This window comes from Clarias gariepinus, chromosome 22, assembly GCF_024256425.1.
Source record: "Clarias gariepinus isolate MV-2021 ecotype Netherlands chromosome 22, CGAR_prim_01v2, whole genome shotgun sequence".
NCBI lineage: Eukaryota > Metazoa > Chordata > Actinopteri > Siluriformes > Clariidae > Clarias > Clarias gariepinus.
Window position 1 is genome coordinate 26,948,128 of NC_071121.1, and position 13,297 is coordinate 26,961,424.

A 13,297-nucleotide genomic window follows, 5' to 3' on the forward strand; every position below is an offset into this window, starting at 1 on the left:
AATCAACACTTTAGTCTCAGGAGGAATCTTAGGCATGTTGTCAGAGGTCTAGTTGAAGCTGATGTAAGTTCTAATATACTGGGCTCTTTTTATACACACCTGAAACTTAATTGATCCATTATTAGTCACAAGTGACAAGACTTATGTCATGGCAAACATTTGACTCAATGGGCTTTACCAAGCTGTAAATATTAGAATACTTTTTAACAGTTTAGTTTTGCACCGAAATATTATTACAAAATCTGTTGGGATTAAAATGAGCCATTTCTTGTAAAAGAATTTTGATTAGTAATATATTTAAGGGGCACTTCAGGCCAATTTGTACCCAAGCAACAGGACTTTTGTCAGGGACTGTATATGCAGGGGCCTTGCTGTGCACTGCTGTGTAATTCTAACACTAAATGTGTTAAAGATTTTAACACCAAATGTCCACATTGTAGTAATCAATTAGAGGAGGTGAAGGGTCTAAAAAGACCCTCTTCATTTCTATTTTGGAAACTAATGGTCTCCATTTTCTTATAATTTGTAAGCTGTAGTGTTAAATAACAAAAAACAAAAAAATCAAAAATCACTCCTAGATTTGTCATGTTGGCATGGAGAGCAGAAGAGAAAGACCCCAAACCATTTGTACATTATTTTGCACAATATTACAACAACTACAGTTACAACAACCACAACCTTAGTGTAAACCTGTTGTAAAAGCAAAAGCTCTTTCCAAAAAAAGTGGTGTGGTATGAACATTTGGAGGCTATTGATGTTTGATGGTATTTTGGTGACACTACTCTGTATTGACATCTTGCAAACACATGACTACCATGACATCAGTTACAACAGCGAATGGCAGAAGTAAATTAACCGACATTAGTCTACTACATATTTACATTAGTAATTATGGTCTAGGTGTATTTCGGGGCCAAACAATTAACAGAAAGATTACCTCATGGTTACAAGATGACCTACTGACACAGATACACTTGTACATGTAGGTAGGCAACACATGGTGCCTACCTAATAAAGGACATAAAATAAAAAAAAACAATATTTTAATATTGTACTTTATCATAAAAAAATAATCACACTGCATTTGGCAGCCCAAAATCCCGATAGTAAATGTTGGCGAAAGTTATGAAAAAGTTAACAAAGTAATATTTTAGGGAAAATTTTGATGATTAAACATGTATGTAGGCAGATTCATGATATACAGTGGTGTGAAAAACTATTTGCCCCCTTCCTGATTTCTTATTCTTTTGCATGTTTGTCACACAAAATGTTTCTGATCATCAAACACATTTAACTATTAGTCAAAGATAATATAATTGAACAAAAAATGCAGTTTTTAAATGATGGTTTTTATTATTTAGGGAGAAAAAAAATCCAAACCTACATGGCCCTGTGTGAAAAAGTGGTTGCCCCCCTTGTTAAAAAATAACTTAACTGTGGTTTATCATACCTGAGTTCAATTTCTGTAGTCACCCCCAGGCCTGATTACTGCCACACCTGTTTTAATCAAGAAATCACTTAAATAGGAGCTACCTGACACAGAGAAGTAGACCAAAAGCACCTCAAAAGCTAGACATCATGCCAAGATCCAAAGAAATTCAGGAACAAATGAGAACAAAAGTAATTGAGATCGATCAGTCTGGTAAAGGTTATAAAGCCATTTCTAAAGCTTTGGGACTCCAGCGAACCACAGTGAGAGCCATTATCCACAAATGGCAAAAACATGGAACAGTGGTGAACCTTCCCAGGAGTGGCCGGCCGACCAAAATTACCCCAAGAGCGCAGAGACAACTCATCCGAGAGGCCACAAAAGACCCCAGGACAACATCTAAAGAACTGCAGGCCTCACTTGCCTCAATTAAGGTCAGTGTTCATGACTCCATCATAAGAAAGAAACTGGGCAAAAACGGCCTGCATGGCAGATTTCCAAGGCGCAAACCACTTAATCAAAAAGAACATTAAGGCTCGTCTCAATTTTGCTAAAAAAACATCTCAATGATTGCCAAGACTTTTGGGAAAATACCTTGTGGACCGATGAGACAAAAGTTGAACTTTTTGGAAGGTGCGTGTCCCGTTACATCTGGCGTAAAAGTAACACAGCATTTCAGAAAAAGAACATCATACCAACAGTAAAATATGGTGGTGGTAGTGTGATGGTCTGGGGTTGTTTTGCTGCTTCAGGACCTGGAAGACTTGCTGTGATAGATGGAACCATGAATTCTACTGTCTACCAAAAAATCCTGAAGGAGAATGTCCGGCCATCTGTTCGTCAACTCAAGCTAAAGCGATCTTGGGTGCTGCAGCAGGACAATGACCCAAAACACACCAGCAAATCCACCTCTGAATGGCTGAAGAAAAACAAAATGAAGAGTTTGGAGTGGCCTAGTCAAAGTCCTGACCTGAATCCTATTGAGATGTTGTGGCATGACCTTAAAAAGGCGATTCATGCTAGAAAACCCTCAAATAAAGCTGAATTACAACAATTCTGCAAAGATGAGTGGGCCAAAATTCCTCCAGAGCGCTGTAAAAGACTCGTTGCAAGTTATCGCAAACACATGATTGCAGTTATTGCTGCTAAGGGTGGCCCAACCAGTTATTAGGTTCAGGGGGCAATTACTTTTTCACACAGGGCCATGTAGGTTTGGATTTTTTTTCTCCCTAAATAATAAAAACCATCATTTAAAAACTGCATTTTGTGTTTACTTGTGTTATCTTTGACTAATAGTTAAATGTGTTTGATGATCAGAAACATTTTGTGTGACAAACATGCAAAAGAATAAGAAATCAGGAAGGGGGCAAATAGTTTTTCACACCACTGTATATATTTTATTTTTATCTAAAATGTCAGCGTCTGGAGAGGTTGGTAGCAAATTCAACTGAGTGGAATAGAGCTATTGAGTACTATTTATATGTGAACAAAATTTCTTTATTTGTACACATAAAACCAAGGAGGAGAACTATAAAAACAAGCTTCCTCTGAGCTTGTTTTTACATATTAACCCCATCCTCCACTCTTGCACCTTCAAAGCACAACTTCTGCAAAACACCAACAATTAAGTATTAAGTTACACTGCTACTCATCTGCATTCTTTTCTCCAAAGGTAATGAAGGGGCCTCGGGTTCCAGCACTGCTGAGTCACTAATTGAGTTCAATGCAATTTTATTTGTATTGCCCTTTTAACAATGGTCGTTATCCCAGATAAGCAAGCCGAGAGTAAGGGACCTCCCTGAGTTTACAAAAAGAAGAAATATTAAGAGGAACCCGACTTAACAAGGAAACCCATGTTTGTTTGGGTGAAAAAAGATAGGAGGAATTGTTTCGCAGTCATACAGTTTGTTAGGCAGCTGGACACTTAATATAATAGAAGATGTTTTTAGGGTAATATGAAGTCCAGTTTCATTATTGGAGGCTCAGGTACAAAATTATAGAAATTCAAGTCCTGAACTATTGATTGACTACAGTCACAAGTCCTCAAGTCCTGTGAAACTGTGCATGTGCAGCTTGACAAAGAGAGAGATGGGGAGAGAAAGAAAAGAGATGAGAAGAGCAGAAGAGGAGAGATAACAGTTAGGTATGGTCAAAGTCACATAACGTACAGTAGTTGATCAATTGGAATGGTTATTACCGTCGCGCTCACCGCTGCGTAAAAACGTCAGCGGCCAAAATAAATCAGTTGCATTTCAAAGTCATTCGTAAAATGGCCGCCAGGTGGCGCAAAGTGACATTTTCGCTCGTTGCCATAAATACAACAGTGACCGTTATACAGGGTATCTCTGTATCGGTTTATTGTTATTTAAGTTCTGGATTATTTCAGGTACTTTATCACATTGTTGGGTTGCTCATGTTGGCTCATATGAGATGTAGTTTACAAATGAACACCTGGTTGGGTTATTTTGACCCAACAACTGGTTTATTCATTATTCTTTCCTTTCTCCAAATATCAGCCTGCAGAATGTTTGAAATATTACTGTTTATTGTGTTACAGGTGTAGTTTTAAGAGTTGTTTAGGCAGGAATGCGTGTGTATACAGCTCAAAACCTCCATCAGTTATTAAAGATAGCGGCTATTTAGAAAACATGCCCAGTGATTTCTGAGCTTCAGGAAATCTCCCGGCGCTCTGCGCATAACACCGAGCCAACTCATGTCGGAAAGAATTTATAAACGGTTTCTAAACATGGGCTATTGTTTTTTTACTTATAATATTTGTTAATTTGATTTAAATGAGGTTTGGGCTCAGGACTTCGACTCGGCATCGTGATTCTCCTCTTTAATTTACTCCATAGTTTGAATCAGCGCTCAGCCGCATGCATGGAGTTTTCCAGAGCGCACCGGCAGAAGTAGACTAATGATTATGAACGCGTCGGGAAAACAGCAAGCAGACTGACTCTGACCATTTAAAAAAAAAGACACCCCTCTCTCTCTCACACACACACACACACACACACACAGAGCCGACCAAATCATTAGCACCTCCCTCCCCCAAACAGCACAGACATTACTTTCTATCCATTTACTTACACCTGAACTGAGTTGTTTGAGTAACATGGGTCGAACCTGTTACAAATCATAACAGTCTACTGCATTTCATTCTTATAATAACGCAAAAACACAAGCGGGGCTGAAAGACCGACATCTGCTGACGCAGTAGAACGTCCTAACACTGTTTTAATTTTATGGTAATTTATTTCAGTTAATAAATCTACTATAAATTTAAAGAACACAAGAAATAAGATGACACAAATCCATACACACTTTTTTTCTAATTACAAGTGATAAAATCAAAAGGCTCACTGTGTTAACATTTATTGTGCTAAAATTTGATCCTAATAAGATTTGATTTAATTTGAATTCTAGAACAGTGGCAGCTGGAACACCTAAAACAGATGCAGGATTATTTTTTTTATAATCTAAATAAAAATGCTTTTTTAAACGTGGGCTATTGTTATTAATATGCAATATTTGTTAATTTAATTTAAATGGGGTTTGGTCTCCGGAATGTTGAGCATCAGGATCCTCTTCTTTACTTTCCTACGTAGAATCAGCGCTTAATCGCACGCATTAAGTTTTGTAAATTCGTTTAATGTTTAATAGTAAACAATGACCCCCGTTGCGCTGTACCACCGCTCGGAAAACCTTATGAAATACAAGTTTAGGACAATTATGATGATCTGCCACGGCGTGCGCGTGTGATGGGTGTACGCCCAAATCTACTATAACTACTCCCTCACTCCGTAGGCTCCCTGAATAGGCGGCAAAGGGACGGGAGCCGCCTATTTGTGCCGGCTGGCGATAATTAACGTTAATATGATCTCGGGCTTGCTCCGCATTATAAAAGCAAGGCGCGGAGGTTTGTCTGAGGTCTGGGAAGTACGTGATGTAATGGAGAATATATATATATATATATATATATATAAAAAAAAAAGCATGTCAGTGGGGAGATGTGACGTGGCCCAGGCGCTTTAAACAAGGACACTAGAATTCCGCCCTTTGATCTCCGCGCTAAGGACAGCGCGAGAAAGAGCTGCGCGAGCTCCCGCGGCATCTTCACTCCCGCACCGTGCCCGCCCTCGCAGCCCCGCTGCCGAAGAGGAAAGGTGTGGTTAGGTTTTTGCGTCAGCGAGAACTCGCGCCGGCCATCGACAGCGGGAGAAGCGCCGTCACGAGGGAGTGTGCAGGAGCGCTGCCTCCGCGTGCTCAGTTCTGCCACTCGCACCAACACTTATCGTCAGCTGTGTGCCCGCATGCCAGTGTGGCACAGCCCCCGGAACTGCACATGCACAACCTTTATCCCTTTCTTTCCATTCTTCCTACTTCAACACTTTCCTTCCCCATTTTACCTAAATAAATTACCCTTTTCCCGTAAGACCTCGCCTCGTGTCCGTGCTTTATGGTGCTGCCCGTGCAACATGGGTCGAATCCGTTACAGATCATAACAGTCTACTGCATTTCATTCTTATAATAACGCACAAACACAAGCGGGGCTGAATGACCAACATCAGCTGACGGAGTAGAACGTCCTGACAATGTTATAATTTTATGGTCATTTATTTTAGTTAATAAATCTACTATAAATTTAAAGAACACAAGATATAAGACGACACAAAACCCTACACGCGTCTTTTCTAATTACACGTGATAAAATCTAAAGGCTCACTGTGTTAACATTTATTTTGTTTAAATTTGATCCTCATAAGATTTAATTTAATTTAAATTCTACATTTGTATCGTCATTTTAGTTCTGTGATTATAAATTTGTTTAACTACAATGTTTTACTTGATTTTATCCGCTACTACGTGCAGTTCTAAAACTCTGTGTCTCATTAATCCAGCAGAGAATGAACTAAGGCATGAGGCGTCAGCCTGTAGTTATATAGCGCCACTCAATGGTAAAAGCCAGCAAACGCACAAAGCCAAACGGTACCGCCGAGCGCGGCGACGGTAGGACCTACATTCCGATTGATTAACCACTGTATAAAGTAAATGTATATTTAGTGTAGAGTGCAAGCAGGGACTTCTGAGGACTAACTATAACCACATAACTAAAAAGGAGAGACAAAAGGAAACACAGACATGAGGGCTCCCTGAGATGTAAAGCGACCAATCACCTCACCGTCAACAAACCTGAGTGATTAATGAGATTGGGCAGGACAGCATCTAAACATGCCAGTTCACCATAATACTCAACGTCCATGAGTCCCCCAGATCTGCTCCTTTACCTAAGGCAAATACATATACAGTGGAATCTTGGATTACAAACATAAGTAGAAACTACAAAACAAACAAACAAACAAACAAATATAACCCAGATTAGAAATTAGTGTATTTAAAACAAAAATAAATAAATAATATTAAATAATATTAAACAAAAAGATGTATATTAAAGTAATTGTACAAAAATAATAATTAGCAAAAACAACAGAAATGCTAAAATTTAAATGGATATTTAAATGTGTTAATGTGCTGTGAACTTTTAAACTATTAGGATAACTCTGGGTTTTGTGAAATACGCACTGTGATGATGTCATCAGTGTGACGGACAGGCGCAGGGAGAGAGAACATGCGCTTTTTAACGAGCGAGTGTCAGCACTGATTCAAAGACAGGTATATCGGTCATTTTTGTTTAAAAAGCATAAATAATGCTTTGGGTAAAATTTTAACATGTGTAAAAATCTTATTTGGGTCATCTTAGCATGATTATTGATGTTATTGAAGTGGATGAAGTGCGATTGTAAACTCTGCCAGTTCTGACACGGTTGATTTAAAGAGTGTTGAAATTCTCTGGACTTGGTCAGGTTTTTTCCTTGAGCCTAAGTTGAGATGTTATCCTGAGATGGCGAGCCACCCAGTTAGAGAATCTTGAAAAGCATAATCAGAAGAGAATCCTGCAATTCAGCAAGTGTTGGAAGTTCATCCAGTATTACAGGTGGAATTTATCCATTTTTTCCCGTGGTAATTTTTCCACGAAACTACCTCATGCTGATCGTCGCCCTGTTTGGCATTTTGCACAACTGAACATTAGCACTACAAGAATTTGCACTACACAAAGACTCTTGTGTTAATTGAATTTGTCATTTAGAGTAAGACATCTGTTTTGTTTGTTTTCCATGTTTACATTTATCCTATGGACCCAAATTCTTGTTGCATATTACAATTGTTAGAGTGTTTTAATTATTATGGTTAATTGATTATTTCTCAGATCAGATTGACTTTACTGTAAAATTGTTTTAATTTGTGGGTCACAGATTTAATTCAAATGAGACGAACAACCAAAGTAAAGCTCCAAAAAGAGTTATTATAAGACTTAAAACAGGAAAATAATATAAATTAATTAAAAGTAAACAGATATAGGAAAGGTAATAATTCTAAAACTAGAGCAAGTTAACTATTAACGAAATAGATATAGTGCAATAAAAATATATAAATGAACTATCTACAAGGAGCTTAAACTTAGTTTTAAAGGGAAATCATTATTTTATATTATCTGTGCTGTTTGCTATTTAATTTTATGTTTTCATTTTAATTTCCTGGTTTACCACTTTAAAGTAAACAAGCAATTTTAAGTCATTCTCTTGGTCTGTCTGTTTTGTTACTGTTGTTAACCAACACTCATATATTTTGTGCCCTCCTGTAGCGATCCTAGAATCTTGACTGGTCTATTAGTATATCCTTTCACATAGAGCCGTATAGAAAAAAATCTAGTAACCACGGTGCACTCCTAGTGGCGTGGGTTACACAAACATAAAAAAAAACTGCCTGTGCATAACTGCAAGGTCAATTGAAAATGCGCAAAACCATAAAAATGCCAATGACAGAGCAATCAGCAACAAATAACTAATATAATCAACTTTAATAATAACTATAATAATCAATTTCGAAAGTCAATGTGAAATAATGTGATGAATCATTAAACTTAAAAGCAGACAAATTTATATAAATGATGTGAGGAATATTTCTAACTTTTGTATATGTTTTTATAAGAATCCCACATGTTTTTATTACTATTTATAAATGTTGTTAGTGTGAGATAACCAAACTGCCTGGTAATGTTTTTATTTTACCCTGTTCGCAGTTTATGGGTATAAAGTAAGACATTTGCCAACTGATAGATAATGTGTTTTGCATGTTTTCTTTAAATCAAAAGAGTGTTAAAAGGCACAAATGGCAAAATATTACATTGAACCTAAGTCAATAAAAAGATCAATAAGGGATTCCTTGAGATTGTAAGGGACTGCCCCTAGAGGGCACTGTGGCTGTGTGTTATGTTTGTTTTTAGTTTTGTTGGAAGACCCAGTTTTCCAGAAGGCACCTCGGTCAGGTGAGGCAGCCAATTAGAGACATTATAAAAAGCTGTTAGTTCTGGAAAACTGGGCCGAGCATTGTTATTGTCTAGTGGGCTTTTTTTTTTTTTTTTTTTTGAAAACCGGGTTATGTTAGTACTGGCTCTGAGGGTTTGTTTTCTGTGTTTAAGGGATTGAGTTTATCTTTGGTTATACCTTTATGTGTGAGTATGTATCATGTGATCATTGTCCTTTTGTTTCGTGTCACTTCTGTTAATGTCTTTAGTGTGTATCCCCTGTGTTTAACTAAAGCTCTAGGCCTTGGTATGCTCTACGAGTGCGTGGGTATGTGTAAGTCGCTCATAGGAGCGTCTGTGTGAAAGGTCCGCTCATAGGAGCGCGTGTTTGTGTGTGAGGTCCGCTCATGGGAGCGTGTGGGTGTGAATGCGGCTCATAGGAGTATACCAGGTTTAAGTTGACCTCAAGGGGCTTTGGTCATATGTTTGAGTGTTGTAGTTAACGTTATCTGTTTAAGAGAGGCTTTGGGGCCTTTGTCAAGGCACACAGCCACAGTAGTGCGCCTAACACAGAGCTTGTCTGTAAATTTGTCTAAGGTATTAGAGCCTGTATGTATGTCTGTGTTAGAAAGCCTACTGTAGGTTCTAACACTAAGCGTGTGTTAACCGTGATGGGTTTCCAGAGTCCACGTATGTTTGTTCCTAGTATCCCTGTGTGTGTGTTTTGTTTCCAGACCCCTTGTGTGTTAAGTTTCCAGAGCCAGTGTTTAGTTTGTTTAGTTTCAGTGTGTTTAGTTGTTGTTTTTGTGAATAAAAGACTCTTTATTTTGAAAAGACCCTCTGCGTTTATGCCCGCCTCTTTTAGCCCACGGCTATACCATCAGCCATTACACCCGGACACATGACAGAATGCTCGGCCTTAACAAGGGCATAGCAGAGGGGCCCACGGCACAGCCACGGGAAAAGTCCCTTTTACCCCCGAGAGCCTCTGGTGAGACTCCTTAGTCGTCCAAGAGATGCAGTGGAGGCCCCGGCTGGAAATACAAACCAGTACTGCATCGGCCGCTCGGCTTGGAGAACAGCCCAATGCAGTAGTCGCTGCTTGATATGCGAAAACGATCAAGTGCTCCCTCCGCCGCCTGGGCTACACCAGCGATCCAGTGCTGCCTCAACGGCCTGGGGCACGAAATGGGTTCCAGCAGCTGCCTCTGCGGCTCGACTTGGGTGGCTGTCCCCCCCCCCCCCCCCCCCCACCGGCAAGGGAAGCTAGATCATTGGGGGTTGGGTAAAGGCATCTCCGACAGCGCTCGGCGGTGGGGGGGAGTTGGGTACTGTAAGGGACTGCCCCTACAGGGCACTGTGGCTGTGTGTTATGTTTGTTTGTAGTTTTGTTGGAAGACCTAGTTTCCTAAAAGGCACCTCGGTCAGGTAAGAAAGGAGCTCACCTGCGCCGAGGCAGCCAATTAGAGACATTATAAAAAAGCTGTTAGTTCTGGGAAACTGGGCCGAGCATTGTTATTGTCTAGTGGGCTTTTTTTTTTTTTGTTTTGTTTGAAAACCGGGTTATGTTAGTACTGGCTCTGAGGGTTTGTTTTACTGTTACTGGTTACTGTGTTACTTCTGTTGGTCTTTCCCTCTTGGCTCTTGACGAAGGCGGTCACATCTGCTCTTCCTCCCTTATCTCTCCCCGCTTGCTTCTCTTGTCTGTCTTGTGAATACTATTCAGAGACTCTCCTCGCCTTGCTCTTGAAAATAAAAAGGAATATGGATTTGATCAAGTGGTCTCTGAATGCAATTGACACAATCTTCTCGACGAGAAGTGTGGGTTCTGGGGAACCTACTTGTCCTGCTGGGACGTTTGCTGCTGGATACACGATGGACAGTTGGAGAAGTGGCGCATTGTGTGCCTGGCCGCACTGTCTCTGGAGGATGTTGAAGATATCTACCTATTCGGAACTCTGATAACAGGGATTCTGCTGATTGGATTAGGTGGGATACTTCCGCTTATAGGAGCGCGTGTATGTGTGAGGTTCGCTCATAGGAGCATGTATGTGTAAGGTTCGCTCATGGGAGCGTGTATGTGGGTGTTATTGCGCTCATAGGAGCGTGTGTGTGAGCTGCTAGTAGAAGCATACCAGGTTTAAGTTGACCTCAAGGGACTTTGGTCATATGTTTGAGTGTTGTAGTTAACGTTATTTGTTTAAGAGAGGCTTTGGGGCCTTTGTCAAGGCACACAGCCACAGTAGTGCGCCTAACACAGAGCTTGTCTGTAAATTTGTCTAAGGTATTAGAGCCTGTATGTATGCCTAGGTTTCAACACTAAGCGTGTGTTAACCGTGATGGGTTTCCAGAGTCCATGTATGTTTGTTCCCAGTATCCCTGTGTGTTTTAGTGTGCTTAGTTGTTGTTTTTTTTGAATAAAAGACTCTTTATTTTGAAAAGACCCTCTGCGTTTATGCCTGCCTCTTTAAGCCTACAGCTATACCATCAGCCATTACACCAGCAGGCATGACAGAGATGTAATTTTACAAAATAACAAACTCAGGTTTTGATTGTGATATTGTGGTAAATTACTGGCAATGAATTAAATTAAAGGAAAAAAAAAAAGTGTTAAGTTTTGTTTCACAGGAAACGTTTAGAATTACAAAGATTGTTGAACATCATGAGGAATGTCATAAACAATCCAAGCGTTCAGTTTACAGCATCAGCAGTTTCAGTAACACTTATTTATGGCTTTAGTGATGATTAAAGTTAATGTAAAGCCTACAACCTGCAAAACAATCTTTTTTTTTTTTCCTGCAGCATTTATGTTACACTCACAACTGAGTTAATGATTGGTTGATATTTTAGACAATGTTAAATCTTATAAAGAACACATTACAATAACATCTTGCTTCATACAGGTAACAATCCCAAAGTGACAATTATCAGCACAGTAACTGATCAGGCATCATCAAATACCTTTTTAGAATTGACGTATTGGGCATGCAGGAACGTTGAACCTTTCAACAATGGTTTCATTATTTCATTAATTATTAAATGCATGCTTCATTCTGAGTCACAAGCTCAGTTACAATAAGTATCAGTGGCTTGTTTACTGTGATGTTATGTTTTTTTTTTTGCATGTAAGACAATGCTCCAAGAAATAACTTCAACTTTATTTGTATCGCACTTTTACAACAACAAATGCTCCAGTCTCTCACATAGATAATAAAATAATATAAAATAATCACATCACACACATCTCTAATCCAAACACATAAAAAAAAAAATCAACATCTCACTCAAACACCAAGAAACAAAAAGCGTTTTTAAGCAGGATTGAACTGAACACCCTCAGTGGTGTGGCCTCACGAATGATCAAGGGTAGATCATTCAAACCTTTGAGTGCAGCTACAGAGAAAGTCAGAATTCTTATAGAATAAGCTAAAATACATATATATTTTTTAACCTGGACACAAGTTAAAGAGATACAGACACCAATTTTCACCACTTGCAGTCTGCTTGTAAGAACATTTAAGATCCAGTTGCACAGATGAGTGTCCTGTCCAAAGTCGTTAAGTCCTTAAGGTTTGCAGTGAAAAGAACATTTAAATATGAAAAAAAAAACATGCTATCAATACAAGGTAGGATATACATACACCTTAGAACAGTGCTGTAACACAGATTTGTTTTAAACACAATATGTTTGATATGTTCCTTTTAAATTATATTACATTAAGTACTGTAATAGATAATATCTTTTGATATGCTTTGGTATTTCTCCCTTGCAATATCAGAAATCACATTAATAATTGACACAAAGGCACAAGGGACCGGTTACACTGGCAGGCTTACACATTTCCTGGCAGGCTTACACTTCTCCTCCCATCAGTGTGATACAAATTATAATTATAAAAATTCTGGTTACACTTACTTATAGAAACTTAATTGTATTTTAATTATTTTGGAAACGACCGATGCAGGCAGTTTCTCTAACGACATATCTAATGATGTACTCAACAGTTTAGAAGTCAGTTCTCTATTGAGATTAGTTCCTTTCAAGATTTCTTCCTATTGTCATCTCCTATTGTCATGTTTTCCATGTCATGTCACCCTCGACATGCTCATCAGGGACAATTTTATAGTTAATAAATATTTTGTCACTTTTTTTTTTATTTCTATTTCTTTTTTTTTTGTTATATTCTATAAATCTGCGTTGTGATAATGATCGTTGTTAAAATAACTATATAAAATTGAATTGAGTTGACATAGTACAATACATCTTTAATCATTGGTGAATATCTTGAAAGTAACTACTCTTAATTTGAAGCAGAAAGTCTGAAATTTGATTTTATATAAAGCAATTACTAAGGATTTACAGGAAAAGGTTATCCCATCATATTTAAAGAAATAAAACTAAAGACAGCAATAAATCCCTCCCTCATGTCACACACCCATTATTACTAATCATAAAAGAAATCCTTTTCTCAGACTTACTCTTACTCTTATTACTGAATAAC